Source organism: Schistocerca serialis, chromosome 8, assembly GCF_023864345.2.
Source record: "Schistocerca serialis cubense isolate TAMUIC-IGC-003099 chromosome 8, iqSchSeri2.2, whole genome shotgun sequence".
In the NCBI taxonomy this organism is placed as follows: domain Eukaryota; kingdom Metazoa; phylum Arthropoda; class Insecta; order Orthoptera; family Acrididae; genus Schistocerca; species Schistocerca serialis.
Window position 1 is genome coordinate 99,819,039 of NC_064645.1, and position 14,912 is coordinate 99,833,950.

The window sequence follows — 14,912 nt, forward strand, 5'->3', positions numbered from 1 at the left end:
GGGGTTGTAATAATTCCTACATGTGCGATCGCTTTAACTCCGCTAGCAGCGGCTGAAAATTATCAGTCACTGAGGTCATGCTGTTTGCGCGTTTGTGTGTAAGAGAATACACACCCTTGAGTTTCTCATCCGCCTCGCAAACGTGTCCATCACGACTATCCCTGGCATCTTGCTACTTACTCCTATACTGACTGAGTACCCGGCGCTGCCTATGTATTATTTACTCCAGTTAAATTAGTCCATCTCCTCCTCGCCTTTCCGTCTGTCGATCCCTCCAGCCCCTCTCCCTGTCCACCTCCTCCCCCCCCATTTTCTCTATCCATTTCTTCCTGCTCCCCTCTCTCAATCCATCTCCTCCATTCCATCACTTCCTCTTTCATTCCTCTGTTCATCTCCTGCTACCCCCCTCTCTCTGTCCATTGCCTAATCTTCCCTTTTTATATCAATTTTCCCTTTCCCTTTTCCTTGTTCATCTCTTCCTAAACATCTGTTATATCTGCTCCTTCCCCGTCTCGGTCTATCCTCCCACCCTAACAGGAGGTTGCTAGTTCTCACCCTCGTCTTTGCGTGTACTAAGTAATACACTGTGTGATCAAAAGTATCCCGACATCTGGCTGGAAATGACTTACAAGTTCGTGGCGCCCGCCGTCATTAATGCTGAAATTCGGTATGGTATTGGGCCGCCCTTAGTCTCGATGACAGCTCCCACTCTCGCGGGCATACGTTCAATCAGGTGCTGGAAGGTTTCTTGGGGAATGGCAGCCCATTCTCCACGGAGTGCTGCACTGAGGAGAGGCATCGGTGTCGGTCGGTGAGGACTGGCACGAAGTCGGCTTTCCCAAACACCCCAAAGGTGTTCTATAGTTAAGGTGAGGACTCTCTGCAGCCCAGTCCAGGGATGTTATTGTCGTGTAACCACTCCTCCACAGGCTGTGCATTATGAACAGGTGCTCGATCGTTTTGAAAGATGCAATCGCCATCCCCCAATTGCTCTTCAACAGTAGGAAGCAAGAAGGTGCTTAAAACATCAATGTAGACCTGTGTATGATAGTGCCACGCAAAATACCATGGGGTGCAAGCCCCTTCCATGAAAAACACGACCAAACCATAACACCACCGCCTCCGAATTTTACTGTTGGCACTACACAAGCTGGCAGATGACGTTCACCTGGCATTCGCCATATCCACATCCTGCCATCGGATCGCTACATTGTGTACCGTGATACGTCACTCAACACAACGTTTTTCCACTGTTCAATCGTCCAATGTTTACGCTCCTCACACCCCATGGCTAATGGCCTTATCCATGTGCGTCACTGTATCAGATTACAGCATACTGCATTGGGACCTTGTGGCATGGAAGTTTCAGCAGGTGGCGTGCCACCTCAGACCCTTACCCCTTACGTAATTTGCAGACAGCAAATGACGATGCTCATACAATCACAGTATAGAAATTAAAATTGATTTAAGGTTGGGGGTTGAGCTTGCATGCCACTGACCAAAATGTCACTGCCCCAGAGCTCCAATGCAGCTGACTGAGGATATGATGATGCTCACCCAAGCATGTAATGCCATTGGCCATGGGGTGAGAGGGGGATGTGGGGAGGAAATTCCCGGAAAATGGGGAAACTGAAGGGCAAAATCCCACTGACGCTGTGAGTTTAGGAACGCTGATGCCGACGCCAGGGTTTTTTTGGTCAGAACTCTCCTTGAGCTCCTGCTTTCCTATACTGTTCCAGCAGCATTCAGCAACCCTGGAACTGCTCAGAACTCTCACCATGCAGTTCCACACCATCATGTTTATGCCTATACTAAACTACTGCCACATGGGCCAGCACCACTTGGCAGTACACAAGCCTTCACATTACCATTTGGGATCCTATCTCATTTTTTTTTAAATATGCAATTTCAATACTGTGTACTCGAAATGAACACATTACATCAGTAACTAGTCCATTCATCAGTATCCCAATCCGACTCATCATGAGCATTCCTCCTCATTTTTGTCTTGTTGAACTTCTCCTCGAGAGATTCTGCTGCTGCTGTTCTTCTTCTACCGTACACTCCAGATTGCTGTTCTCTTGACCCAGTCGGTTACTAGGTACTGTACTTTGGCAGATATATCCCTAAATTCCCCAATACTGCACGGTTATTGATATTCTATTGATAATAGAGTTATCTAACATGCACCCTTCGGCACCTTGACTGATGCAGTCCAACTTAAAATCATTCATTCAGTTCCTCCTTTCTACTTGCTGAGACTGAAGCGCCACATGTTCAGGCATCCACATTTCTCTGCATTTGCTAACACTTTTTCTCATATACCTATGTCTTGCAGGTGGACGGGATAAGGACCATTTCCTTCAATGAAGTTAAAAGTGAGCTTCGCCTTTTATACGAAAGTTCGCCTTGTAACAATGATTTTGTGTAGATGAGAGCTAACTATACACAAACATCGAACTTCACATTATTTATTCGGCGCTGAGTGCCAAATCGTCTAAATTTCCATGAATTTTAATGGTTTGTCGACCCTAGTCCCTATGCTAAAGAGAAAACCGTGGAACAGAATTTTAGTTAGTGAACTCCAGAACGACTGATCTGAGATCACACTTCTCTCACAGGATACAGTAGTTTAAAGATTACGGGATGACGGAAAACATGCCGGAATGGACATCATGATGGGTGGGAGTTTAACGAGCTAAGTAGCTGCATTAATAACACTTATATCCCTGGTGGCGTGTACTCACAAGGTGACTTATTGTTCCATATGATCAAACAATTCCATTGTAGAGATTATTTGTCAGCAAAGAGTTGGACGGATTACGGAAGCGCAATGTCGTTGCACAATTAGTGAGACACAAAGGTTCGAAAGCAAAGTTCACTAATGTCCGTTACTAAATAAATCGTCAAAGCCAGCTCGTGACTTACTGCAAAAAGACACGCGGCAGTCAACTGGGCATACATTACATAAAGTGCTTCACGATGAAACACCGAGTTCGGTTACATCTGAATTTACGGTAAAATGACACTGAAATCATCACTCTGGAGAGTTACGCACTGCTCCTAACGATAGAATTTCATCGCTAGACAGATACCTAACTCGAAGTGGAAACTAACTCCCATCCACTATCACTACTTATATCACCACAGAGCAGTAGCTTCTCATTGCGATTAGACTCGTCAGGGTTCCAGCTCAAAAATTTAAACTACATCGTCGCTCCGTAGTGCGTGCGTCAAAACTCTTTCTTTTATAAAGAGCAGTCGTTTTCTCCAGTCAGAAGACAGGAGAGGAAAGATCTGCATCTTTAGGCCTATAATTTTCCATCCCGTTTAACGGCTGAAGTTTTGGATTCGAAACAGCCAACCAGTGGACTCTACGCAAGTAGATGCTCAGCCGCGCGTGTGACGACACGACGACACAGAATCGCGACAGTATGCTGCTACCGTAGCTGTTCAGCTACGTTCGCAGGCTGCCACTGCAAAGCTAAACGGAGAGCTTCTACCTGAAGTAGAAGTAGCACGCATATTACATCCACATTCATTCAGTATGGCCAACGGCCTTGCCGCAGTTGTAACACCGGCTCCCGTCAGATCACCGAAGTTAAACGCTGTCGGGCTGGGCTAGCACTTGGATGGGTGACCATCCGGTCTGCCGAGCGCTGTTGGCACGCGGGGTGCACTCAGCCCTTGTGAGGCAAACTGAGGAGATACTTCATTGAGACGTAGCGGCTCCTGTCTCGGAAACTGACGTACGGCAGGGAGAGCGGTATGCTGACCACATGCCCCTCCCGTATCTGCATCCAGTAACACCTGAGGATGACACGGCGGCCGGTCAGAGCCGTTGGGCCTTCCAAGGCCTGTTCAGGTGTAATTTTCCATTCAGAATGAGTCATCATCCATGTTTAGAATGAGCACTTATCGCTACATGTTGTGCTACAAGTTGTACGAGTAACTAAGGTGAGAATAAAGACACACAAATGCAGGTTCCTGTTTTGATCTTCTTCTGACATGGAAAATCTGCGCATGGAAAATACGAGCAAACGAAAGCAGAGAAAGAATAGTCTGCTGGACCTGATAGGGCAAAACCAGGAAAATCATATGAGAGGCGGATTGATGGTCGCACCATTCCCTTACTTGGGCCGTCGGCGTACGGGTTAACGGGGTACGATAGGGTGACGAAGGAAAATATTGCTGAAATCCAGGATTCTTTTCCTCCGTACTGGAACGTAGTAGACAAATAGGTTCAAATGGCTCTGAGCACTATGGTACTTAACATCTATGGTCATAAGTCCCCTAGAACTTAGAACTACTTAAACCTAACTAACCTAAGGGCAGCACACAACACGCAGTCATCATGAGGCAGAGAAAATCCCCGACCCCGCCGGGAATCGAACCCGGGAACCAGGACACGGGAAGCGAGAACGCTACCGCACGACCACGAGCTGCGGACAGACAAATACGGTTTGCTACAATGAGTAGAGCGTACACTGAGGTTTTTATTGGTTTTTTATTATTGAAAAATATTAGTATCTTCGCTGTGTATTTGTGATTTCGCGAGGCAGCTCTGAAAGGAGGTAGATCGACGGTTGTCGCTGTAAATTCGGTTTTGGTTATGTGAAACATGAAATTAACGTATCACCCTGATCCTTACAGATGTAATTTTAGTTCATCGCAAGGATTTGCAATTTTTTTGCGAAATTATAGAAACGTAAAAAAATGGCCACTTTTGAAACCCTCTTTTTTGGACGAAAAATGTACTAGATATCAACATAAAGCAGTTGGTTACAATGAACTGAGGAGAAATCCGTTTCATTCAAGGGAGACCAAAAATCAATAAAATCGGATGAAGAGTGTGGCGTGGGCGACGACAACCATGCCGAAAAACATGGTTTTGACAAAAGTATGTTTGAACTTTGACAAGTATTTATCATATAAAAAAGGTGAAGACTTTGAAACTTAATGGGATGTCGTCATTGCCTGGTCCATAATAACTGTCGCCCCGGCTAGTAGATGGTGCTTTCTACTGCTCTGAACTGATAAGTCCTCATTGTCGCCCTCAAAGCCCTTTTCGTCGCTGAGCGCTTCACCGCTGGCGTCTCTATCTTCACGGAATCGGGGCATTTCATCGCTGATTTTGAAATTTGAAGCAATGTTGATAATGTCACTTAGCCAGGAAGTTATTTTTGGAGTGCATCTCCAAATGAAACTACTGAAACTTTCGTTCACATTTTGAGTAAAACAGTTCAAACAAAGCTCCAGCAGATTAGGTTTGCTGAAATCGGCATAAATAGGCAGCGTGTGCGCGGAATCTGGTTTCTAAGTCCGAGGCGTGCCGTGCGCTCTCGGATTCAAACGCTCACTCTGTTGAGCTCGCGTATATTGGGGACAAATTCTGCAGTGTATATGCATTTGAATTACGTAAAAAAATCGAGGTTTCTCCATCGTACTATTGCAATTGTGAAATACTGAAGTAAATAATTTCTACAGTAAACGGCGAAAATGATATCCCTTAGAAAATTATACATGACGTTAACAAAGACCATGAGAAGTTAATCGAGAGTAATGCACTATGGTAGCCGCACTACTTTGTTTTTGAGTCATCAGTCTTATGACTGGTTTGTTGCGACCCGCCACGAATTTCTCTCCTCTGGCAACCTCTTCATCTCAGAGTATCATTTGCAACCTATGTCCTCAATTACTTGCTGGATGTATTCCAATCTCAGTCTTTCTGTACAGTTTATGCCCGCTGCACCTCCCTCTATACCATGGAAGCCGTTCCCGTCTCAACAGAAATAGTATCATCCCGTCCCTTCTCCTCACTGTTTTCATCTACATCTACATCTACATTTATACTCCGCAAGCAACCCAACGGTGTGTGGCGAAGGGCACTTTACGTGCCACTGTCATTACCTCACTTTCCTGTTCCAGTCGCGTATAGTTTGCGGGAAGAACGACTGCCGGAAAGCCTCCGTGTGCGCTCGAATCTCTCTAATTTTACATTCGTGATCTCCTCGGGAGGTATAATTAGGGGGAAGCAATATATTCGATACCTCATCCAGAAACTCACTCTCTCGAAACCTGTACAGCAAGCTACACCGCGATGCAGAGCCTTTCTTGCAGAGTCTGCCACTTGAGTTTGCTAAACATCTTCGTGACGCTATCACGCTTACCAAATAACCCTGTGACGAAACGCGCCGCTCTTCTTTGGATCTTCTCTATCTCCTCTGTCAACCCGACCTGGTACGGATCCCATACTGATGAGCAATACTCAAGAATAGGTCGAACGAGTGTCTTGTAAGCCAACTTCTTTGTTGAAGGACTACATTTTCTAAGGACTCTCCCAATGAATCTCAACCTGGTACACGCCTTACCAACAATTAATTTTATATGATCATTCCACTTCAAATCGTTCCGCACGCATACTCCCAGATATTTTACAGAAGCAACTGCTACCAGTGTTTGTTCCGCTATCATATAATCATACAATAAAGGATCCTTCTTTCTATGTATTCGCAATACATTAAATTTGTCTATGTTAAGGGTCAGTTGTCACTCCCTGCACCAATTGCCTATCCGGTGCAGATATTTCTGAATTTCGCTGCAATTTTCTAATGCTGCAACTTCTCTGTATACTACAGCATCATCTGCGAAAAGCCGCATGGAACTTCCGACACTATCTACTAGGTCATTTATATATATTGTGAAAAGCAATGGTCCCATAATACTCCCCTGTGGCACGCCAGAGGTTACTTTAACGTCTGTAGATGTCTCTCCATTGAGAACAACGTGCTGTGTTCTGTTTGTTAAAAACTCTTCAATCCAGCCACACAGCTGGTCTGATATTCCGTAGGCTCTTACTTTGTTTATCAGCCGACAGTGCGGAACTGTATCGAACGCCTTCCGGAAGTCAAGGAAAATAGCATCTACCTGGGAGCCTGTATCTAATATTTTATGGGTCTCATGAATAAATAAAGGGAGTTGGGTCTCACACGATCGCTCTTTCCGGAATCCATGTTGATTCCTACAGAGTAGATTCTGGGTTTCCAGAAACGACATGAAGCGCGTGCAAAAAACATGTTCTAAAATTCTACAACAGATTGACGTCAGAGATATAGATCTATAGTTTTGCGCATCTGCTCGACTACCTTTCTTGAAGACTGGGACTACCTGTGCTCTGTTCCAATCATTTGCAACCTTCCGTTCCTCTACAGACTTGTGGTACACGGCTGTTAGAAGGGGGGCAAGTTCTTTCGCGTACTCTGTGCGGTATCCCGTCAGGTCCAGTTGACTTTCCTCTGTGAGTGATTTCAGTTGCTTTTCTATTCCTTGGACACTTATTTCGATGTCAGCCATCCTTTCGTTTGTGCGAGGATTTAGAGAAGGAACTGCAGTGCGGTCTTCCTCTGTGAAACAGTTTTGGAAACATGTGTTTAGTATTTCAGCTTTACGTGTGTCATCCTCTGTTTGAATGCCATCATCATCCGGGAGTGTCTGGATATGCTGTTTCGAGCCACTTACTGATATAACGTAAGACCAGAACTTCCTAGGATTTTCTGTCAACTCGGAACATAGAATTTTACTTTCTTATTCACTGAAAGCTTCACAGACAGCCCTCCTTACGCTAACTTTGACTTCGTTTAGCGCCGGCCGCGGCGGTCTCGCGGTTCTAGGCGCGCAGTCCGGAACCGCGCGACTGCTACGGTCGCAGGTTCGAATCCTGCCTCGGGCATGGATGTGTGTGATGTCCTTAGGTTAGTTAGGTTTAAGTAGTTCTAAGTTCTAGGGGACTGATGACCACAGCTGTTAAGTCCCATAGTGCTCAGAGCCAACTTCGTTTAACTTCTGTTTGTCTGACAGGTTTTGGCTGCGTTTAAACTTGCAGTGAATCTCTCTTTGCTTTCGCAGTAGTTTCCTAACTTTGTTGTTGAACCACGCTGGGGTTTTCCCGTCCCTCACAGTTTTACTCCGCACGTACCTGTCTAAAACGCATTTTATGATTGCCTTGAACTTTTTCCATAAACACTCATTATTGTCAGTGTCGGAACAGGAATTTTCGTTTTGATCTGTTAGGTAGTCTGAAATCTGCCTTCTGTTACTCTTGCTAAACTGATAAACCTTCCTCCCTTTTTTTATACTCCTACTTACTTCCATTTTCAGGGTTGCTGCAACGGCCTTATGATCACTGATTCCCTGTTCTGCGCTTACAGAGTAGAAAAGTTCCGGTCTGTTTGTTATCAGTAGGTCCAAGATGTTATCTCCACGAGTCGGTTCTCTGTTTAATTGCTCGAGGTAATTTTCGGGTAGTGCACTCAGTATGTCACTCGATGCTCTGTCCCTACCACCCGTCCTAAACATCTGAGTGTCCCAGTGTATATCTGGTACATTGAAATCTCCACCTAAGACTAACATGCTGAGGAAATTTATGTGAAATATATTCCAGATTTTCTCTCAGTTGTTCTGCCACTAATGCTGCTGAGCCGGGAGGTCGGTAAAAGGAGCCAATTATTAACCTAGCTCGGTTGTTGAGTGTGACCTCCACCCATAATAATTCACAGGAACTATCCACTTCTACTTGCTGGATGTATTCCAATCTCAGTCTTCCTGTACAGTTTATGCCCTCTGCACCTCCCTCATTACCATAGAAGTCGTTCCCGTCTCAACAGAAATCGTATCATCCTGTCCCTTCTCTTCCTCACTGTTTTCCGCATAATCCTTTCCTGTCCGATTCTGCACAGAACCTCCTCATTCCTTACCTTGTCAGTCCACCTAATTTTCAACATTCGTATGTAGCACCACACCTCAAATTCTACGGTTCTCTCCTCTTCCGGTTTTCCTACAGTCCCTCTTGTCTTTGACGACCGAGGAAGATTTATACATACGCCTATCGGTGGTGCTATCGTTCCAGTCGCGATGCAATACGCTTGTTCTCCGGGCCCGGAGACTACGCACAGTGTTTTCGGAAGTCACAAACCTCTCGCTGCGTGCGAGATTGCGAGCGCACTGCAGGCGCGCCTCCTCCACCCGAATAGCCGGCACGGCGCAGCACTCGAGGCAGCGAGCACATTCCTAGAGCAGAGCACGAGCCAGCCGCCACTCCGCCGCCAACCGCCGCTATTTATTTTCCTCCTTAAGGGCCGCATTTCTGGAATGCCTCATCGACCGCGCGCCGGCCTGCACTCGCCCGCTGCCTCTGCGTCTGCGATACAGGGCCACCCCTGCAACCCCTTCCCCCTCCACATGACCGGCGTGGTTCGTCTCTCACTCACCAGACACTCTGTTCTTAGGACCGGGCGTACGATGCCCGCGTTCAAAGGGGCTGGAGATTTGCCGATGCGCTTTAGTGCTCTATACATTATCGGTGTACGCGTAACACTCGAGGACGTTTCAGAGGTGCACCGAACGAGCAAGTGGTGTGCGACAACTGACCCAATAGGGAAGGTGAAGCCCAATGCAGCAAATTAAGTCTTTTATGCTAGTTGGCAACCTTTCAAAGAGTATTAACCATGTTGTAGTTGTTGTTGTGGTCTTCAGTCCTGAGACTGGTTTGTTGCAGCTCTCCCTGCTACTCTATCCTGTGCAAACTTCTTCATCTCCCAGTACCTACTGCAGCATACATCCTTCTGAATCTGCTTAGTGTATTCATCTCTTGGTCTCCCTCTACGATTTTTACCCTCCATGCTGCACTCTGGTACTAAATTGGTGATCCCTTGACGCCTCAGAACATGTCCTATCAACCGATCCCTTCTTCTAGTCAAGTTAGGCCACAAACTCCTCTTCTCCCCAATTCCATTCAATACCTCATCAATAATTATGTGATCTACTCATCTAATTTTCAGCATTCTTCTGTAGCACCACATTTCGAAAGCTTCTATTCTCTTCTTGTCTAAACTATTTATCGTCCATGTTTCACTTCCATACATGGCTACACTCCATACAAATACTTTCAGAAACGACTTCCTGACACTTAAATCAATACTCGATGTTAACAAATTTCTCTTCTTCAGAAACGCTTTCCTTGCCATTGCCAGTCTACATTTTATATCCTCTCTACTTCGACCATCATCAGTTATTTTGCTCCCCAAATACCAAAACTCCTTTACTACTTTAAGTGTCTCATTTCCTAATCTAATTCCCTCAACATCACCCGACTTAATTCGACTACATTCCATTATCCTCGTTTTGCTTTTGTTGATGTTCATCTTATACCCTCCTTTCAAGACACTGTCCATTCCGTTCAACTGCTCTTCCAAGTCCTTTGCTGTCTCTGACAGAATTACAAAGTCATCGGCGAACCTCAAAGATTTTATTTCTTCTCCATGGATTTTAATACCTACTCCGAACTTTTCTTTTGTTCCCTTTACTGCTTGCTCAATATACAGATTGAATAGCATCGGGGAGAGGCTACAACCTTGTCACACTCCCTCCCCAACCACTGCTTCCCTTTCATGTCCCTCGACTCTTGTAACTGCCATCTGATTTCTGTACAAATTGTAAATAGGCTTTCGCTCCCTCTATTTTACCCCTGCCACCTTCAGAATTTGAAAGAGAGTATTCCAGTTAACATTGTCAAAAGCTTTCTCTAAGTCTACAAATGCTAGAAACGTATGTTTGCCTTTCCTTAAACTTTCTTCTAAGATAAGTCGTAGGGTAAGTATTGCCTCACGTGTTCCAACATTTCTACGGAATCCAAACTGATCTTCCCCGAGGTCGGCTTCTACCGGTTTTTCCATTCGTCTGTAAGGAATTCGCGTTAGTATTTTGCAGCTGTGACTTATGTATTGACCACATGTTCCAATTATACAGGGTGATTTTTTCCACCGTGAATAAACTCAAGCGATTGATCCATGAGACGGTACGGAACTAAAAAGGTCTACTCAACTTATGTCCGGAAATACTTGGTTTCCTGCCTAGAGAGCATTTATTGAATCATACATTGTTACAGAGACTGTGGTCTAATACGCACTGTACCATGCAACCACAGTTACAGTATGTGTTCGAAGTGGTTTCCATGTGAATGTATGCATGCGCCGTAGCTCGTTCTGACTCACACGTTCACATCGGCCAGGCTGCATCCGAACAGTGTCAAGGGCAGCGTGAATTCGCTACTCCAGTGTCTCCACATCTGGAATGGGCTCTGCATACACGACGCTTTTGAGATGGCCCCTTAACCAGAAATCGCACCGGTTGAGACCAGGTGAACAAGCAGACTATGCAACTTGACCCCCTTGTCCGATCCAACGACCGGCGAAGACACGAGTGAGGTGCGGCTGGACGTTAACGGCAAAGTGGGCTGGAGCACCATCATGTAGCATCCACATGACTATTCGAATCAACAATGACACTTCTTCCAGAAGAAAAGGTTCAAATGGCTCCAAGCACTATGGGACTTGACATCTGAGGTCATCAGTCCCCTAGACTTAGAACTACTTCCACATAACTAACCTAAGGACATCACACACATTCGTGCCCGAGGCAGGATTCGAACCTACCACCGTAGCAGCAGTGCGGTTCCAGACCGAAGCGCTTAGAAGGGCTCGGCCACAGTGGCCGGTCCTCTTCCAGCAGGGGAAGCAAAGTCGTGCGCAAAAACCGCCTTTAGTTGCCGCCTGTTACGCGACCTGTGAGGAAGACTGGTCCCGAAATATGGTCGCCAATTATCCCGGCCCACTCACTCCGGCTCCACCAATGCTGACGATTCGCTCTCACGATACCATGGGGGGTCAGGTCACTGTTAATAAAAGTTGAATATACCACTTCGCGTAAAGATGACTTCATTTGTGAAAAGGATGGATGACACAAATCTCGGAATCGTGCTTCTTTGGTGAAGAAAACAGCAGCAAAACTGCTCTAGATGTGGAAAGTTTCTCGCGTGTAATCTCTGCACAAGCTGTAAGCGATAAGGATAGCATCAACTGTCATTGAGAATGTTCCACACGGTCGTCTGGCTTACGCTGTACTTGCAGGCCAACTGCCTGGTCTGGCACGGCGGTCGCCTGCCACAGTGTTAATCACATTTTCCTCCAAGCCTGGTGTCCGAACATTTCGTGTATGTCCTTCATTATTTCCTGCTTCCTAAGATGACCCTGACTCAGACAAATGGCGAAACACAGTTGCAAACATTGAATGCTGTCATTGTTTTCGGCAGGAATAGGTCTCCTGATACAACCTTGCTGCCCGCCGCCCGTTGCCGTTTGCCTTTCAGTAAGTAAATACAATGTCACCAAAAACAAAAAAACTGAGAGTTGCTAACCGTTTTACAACAAACCACGACGCTCTGTGTTCTACAATTTCAGTCCATATGTAGGAGGATAAGAGTGGAGAAACTTCAGGATAAGGAAATCACGCACAAGTACATAACAGCGATCTCAGAAAGGTACCAGTTAGTTGAATGTAGTCAATTACAGTCATTGGAAAAGGAATGGACAAGGTACAGGGACACAGTACTAGAAGTGGCTAAAGAAAGTCTTGGAACAGTAGTGTGTAAAAGTAGGATGAAGCAAACAGCTTGGTGGAATGACACAGTCAAGGCAGCCTGTAAAAGGAAAAAGAAGGCATATCAAAAATGGCTACATACTAGAACTCAGGTAGACAGAGAAAGTTATGTCGAAGAAAGAAACAAAGCCAAACAGATAATTGCAGCATCCAAGAAGAAATCTTGGGAAGACTTTGGAAACAGGTGGGAGACTATGGATCAAGCTGCTGAAAAACCATTCTGGAGTGTAATTAGCAGTCTTCGAAAGGGAGGTAAGAAGGAAATGACAAGTATTTTGGAAAGGTCAGGAAAACGGCTGGTGAATCCACTGTATGCCTTGGGCAGATGGAGGGAATATTTTGAAGAGTTGCTCAATGTAGATGAAAATACGATCAGTAATGTTTCAGATTTCGATGTACAATGGGATAGGAATGATGATGGAAATAAGATCACATTTGAGGAAGTGGAGAAAATGGTCAATAGATTGCAGTGCAACAAAGCAGCTGGGGTGGATGAAATTAAGTCGGAACTCATCAAATACAGTGGAATGTCAGGTCTTAAATGGCTACACAGGATAATTGAAATGGCCTGGGAGTCGGGACTGGTTCCATCAGACTGGACAAATCAGTAAGCACACCAATCTTTAAACATGGAAACAGAAAAGATTGTAACAACTACAGAGGTATCTCTTTAATCAGCGTGGTGGGTAAAATCTTCTCAGGTATTGTTGAAAGGAAAGTGCTAGTATTAGTTGAGGACCAATTGGATGAAATTCAGTGTGGGTTAAGGCCTCTTAGAGGTTGTCAGGTCCAGATCTTTAGCTTACGGCAAATAATGGAGAAGTGTTATGAATGGAGCAGGGAATTGTATCTATGCTTTATAGGTCTAGAAAAGGCATATGACCGGGTTTCTAGGAGGAAGTTATTGTCTGTTCTACGAGATTATGGAATAGGAGGCAACCGTTTGCAAGCAATTAAAGGTCTTTACATGGATAGTCAGGCAGCAGTTAGAGTTGACGGTAAATTGAGTTCATGGTTCAGAGTACTTTCGGGGGTAAGACAAGGCTGCAACCTGTCTCCACTGTTGTTCATATTATTTATGGATCATATGTTGAAAACAATAGACTGGCTGGATGAGATTAAGATATGTGAACACAAAATAAGCAGTCTTGCATATGCGGATGACTTAGTTGTGATGGCAGAATCGATCGAAAGTTTGCAAAGTAATATTTCAGAGCTAGATCAGAAATGTAAGGACTATGGTATGAAGATTAGCATCTCCAAAACGAAAGTAATGTCAGTGGGAAAGAAATATAAACGGATTGAGTGCCAAATGGGAGGAACAAAGTTAGAACAGGTGGACGGTTTCAAGTACTTAGGATGCATATTCTCACAGGATGGGAACATAGTGAAAGAACTGGAAGCGAGGTGTAGCAAAGCTAATGCAGTGAGCGCTCAGCTACGATCTACCCTCTTCTGCAAGAAGGAAGTCAGTACCAAGTCATCTGTGCACCGTTCAATCTTTCGACCAACTTTGTTGTATGGGAGCGAAAGCTGGGTGGATTCAGGTTATCTTATCAACAAGGTTGAGGTTACGGATATGAAAGTAGCTAGGATGATTGCAGGTACTAGTAGATGGGAACAATGGCAGGAATGTGTCCACAATGAGGAAATCAAAGAAAAACTGGGGATGAACTCTATAGATGTAGCAGTCAGGACGAACAGGCTTAGATGGTGGGGCATGTTACACGCATGGGAGAAGCAAGGTTACCCAAGAGATTCATGGGTTCAGCAGTAGAGGGTAAGAGGAGTCGGGGCAGACCTAGGAGAAGGTACCTGGATTCGGTTAAGAATGATTTTGAGGTAATAGGTTTAACATCAGAAGAGGCACCAATGTTAGCACTGAATAGGGGATCATGGAGGAATTTTATAAGGGGGCTATGCTCCAGACTGAACGCTGAAAGGCATAATCAGTCTTAAATGATGATGATGATGATGATGATATAATTTTTGAAATGATCGTGGGACTTTATAGACACGGCACACATCTGGAGAATAGCGTTCTACGGCCACTTTTTACTTTCTGAAAGTGTACAACCATCTCAGATATCCCCATGGCTTAACAAACACCGCAGTAGTTTCGTAAACCGTGCGAGATTTTACGCAGTGGTTTAAAAATTTATAAGTGGCAGCAAAACCGACGAGAACTGCTGCGGCCGTCCGGTTAACAGTATCGACCTCGGTGTTGCAAGCTCTACTGATTCACTAATCAAAAGTTGAACAAATTTCTGAGAAACATTGTTAGCACAGCTCAGTCTATTATTCAAAACACACTGAACTACCATAAGACTTGTGCAAGGTGGATTCACAGACAATTTGCGGTTTGTCAAAAATAACGAGCAAAGACATAGTTTCTGTAATGATGATGACGAACTTTTGGG

The 14,912-nt window shown here is 45.0% G+C and overlaps 1 protein-coding gene and 1 pseudogene across 1 annotated transcript in view; one reads left to right on the plus strand and one right to left on the minus strand.

Moving 5' to 3' along the window:
- The window catches only part of LOC126416851 (uncharacterized), a 1,707,974-nt gene that overhangs the window by 638,563 nt on the left and 1,054,499 nt on the right, over window positions 1-14,912 (minus strand). The window lies entirely within an intron of this gene.
- On the plus strand, window positions 3,551-3,668 carry LOC126417316 (5S ribosomal RNA; annotated as a pseudogene).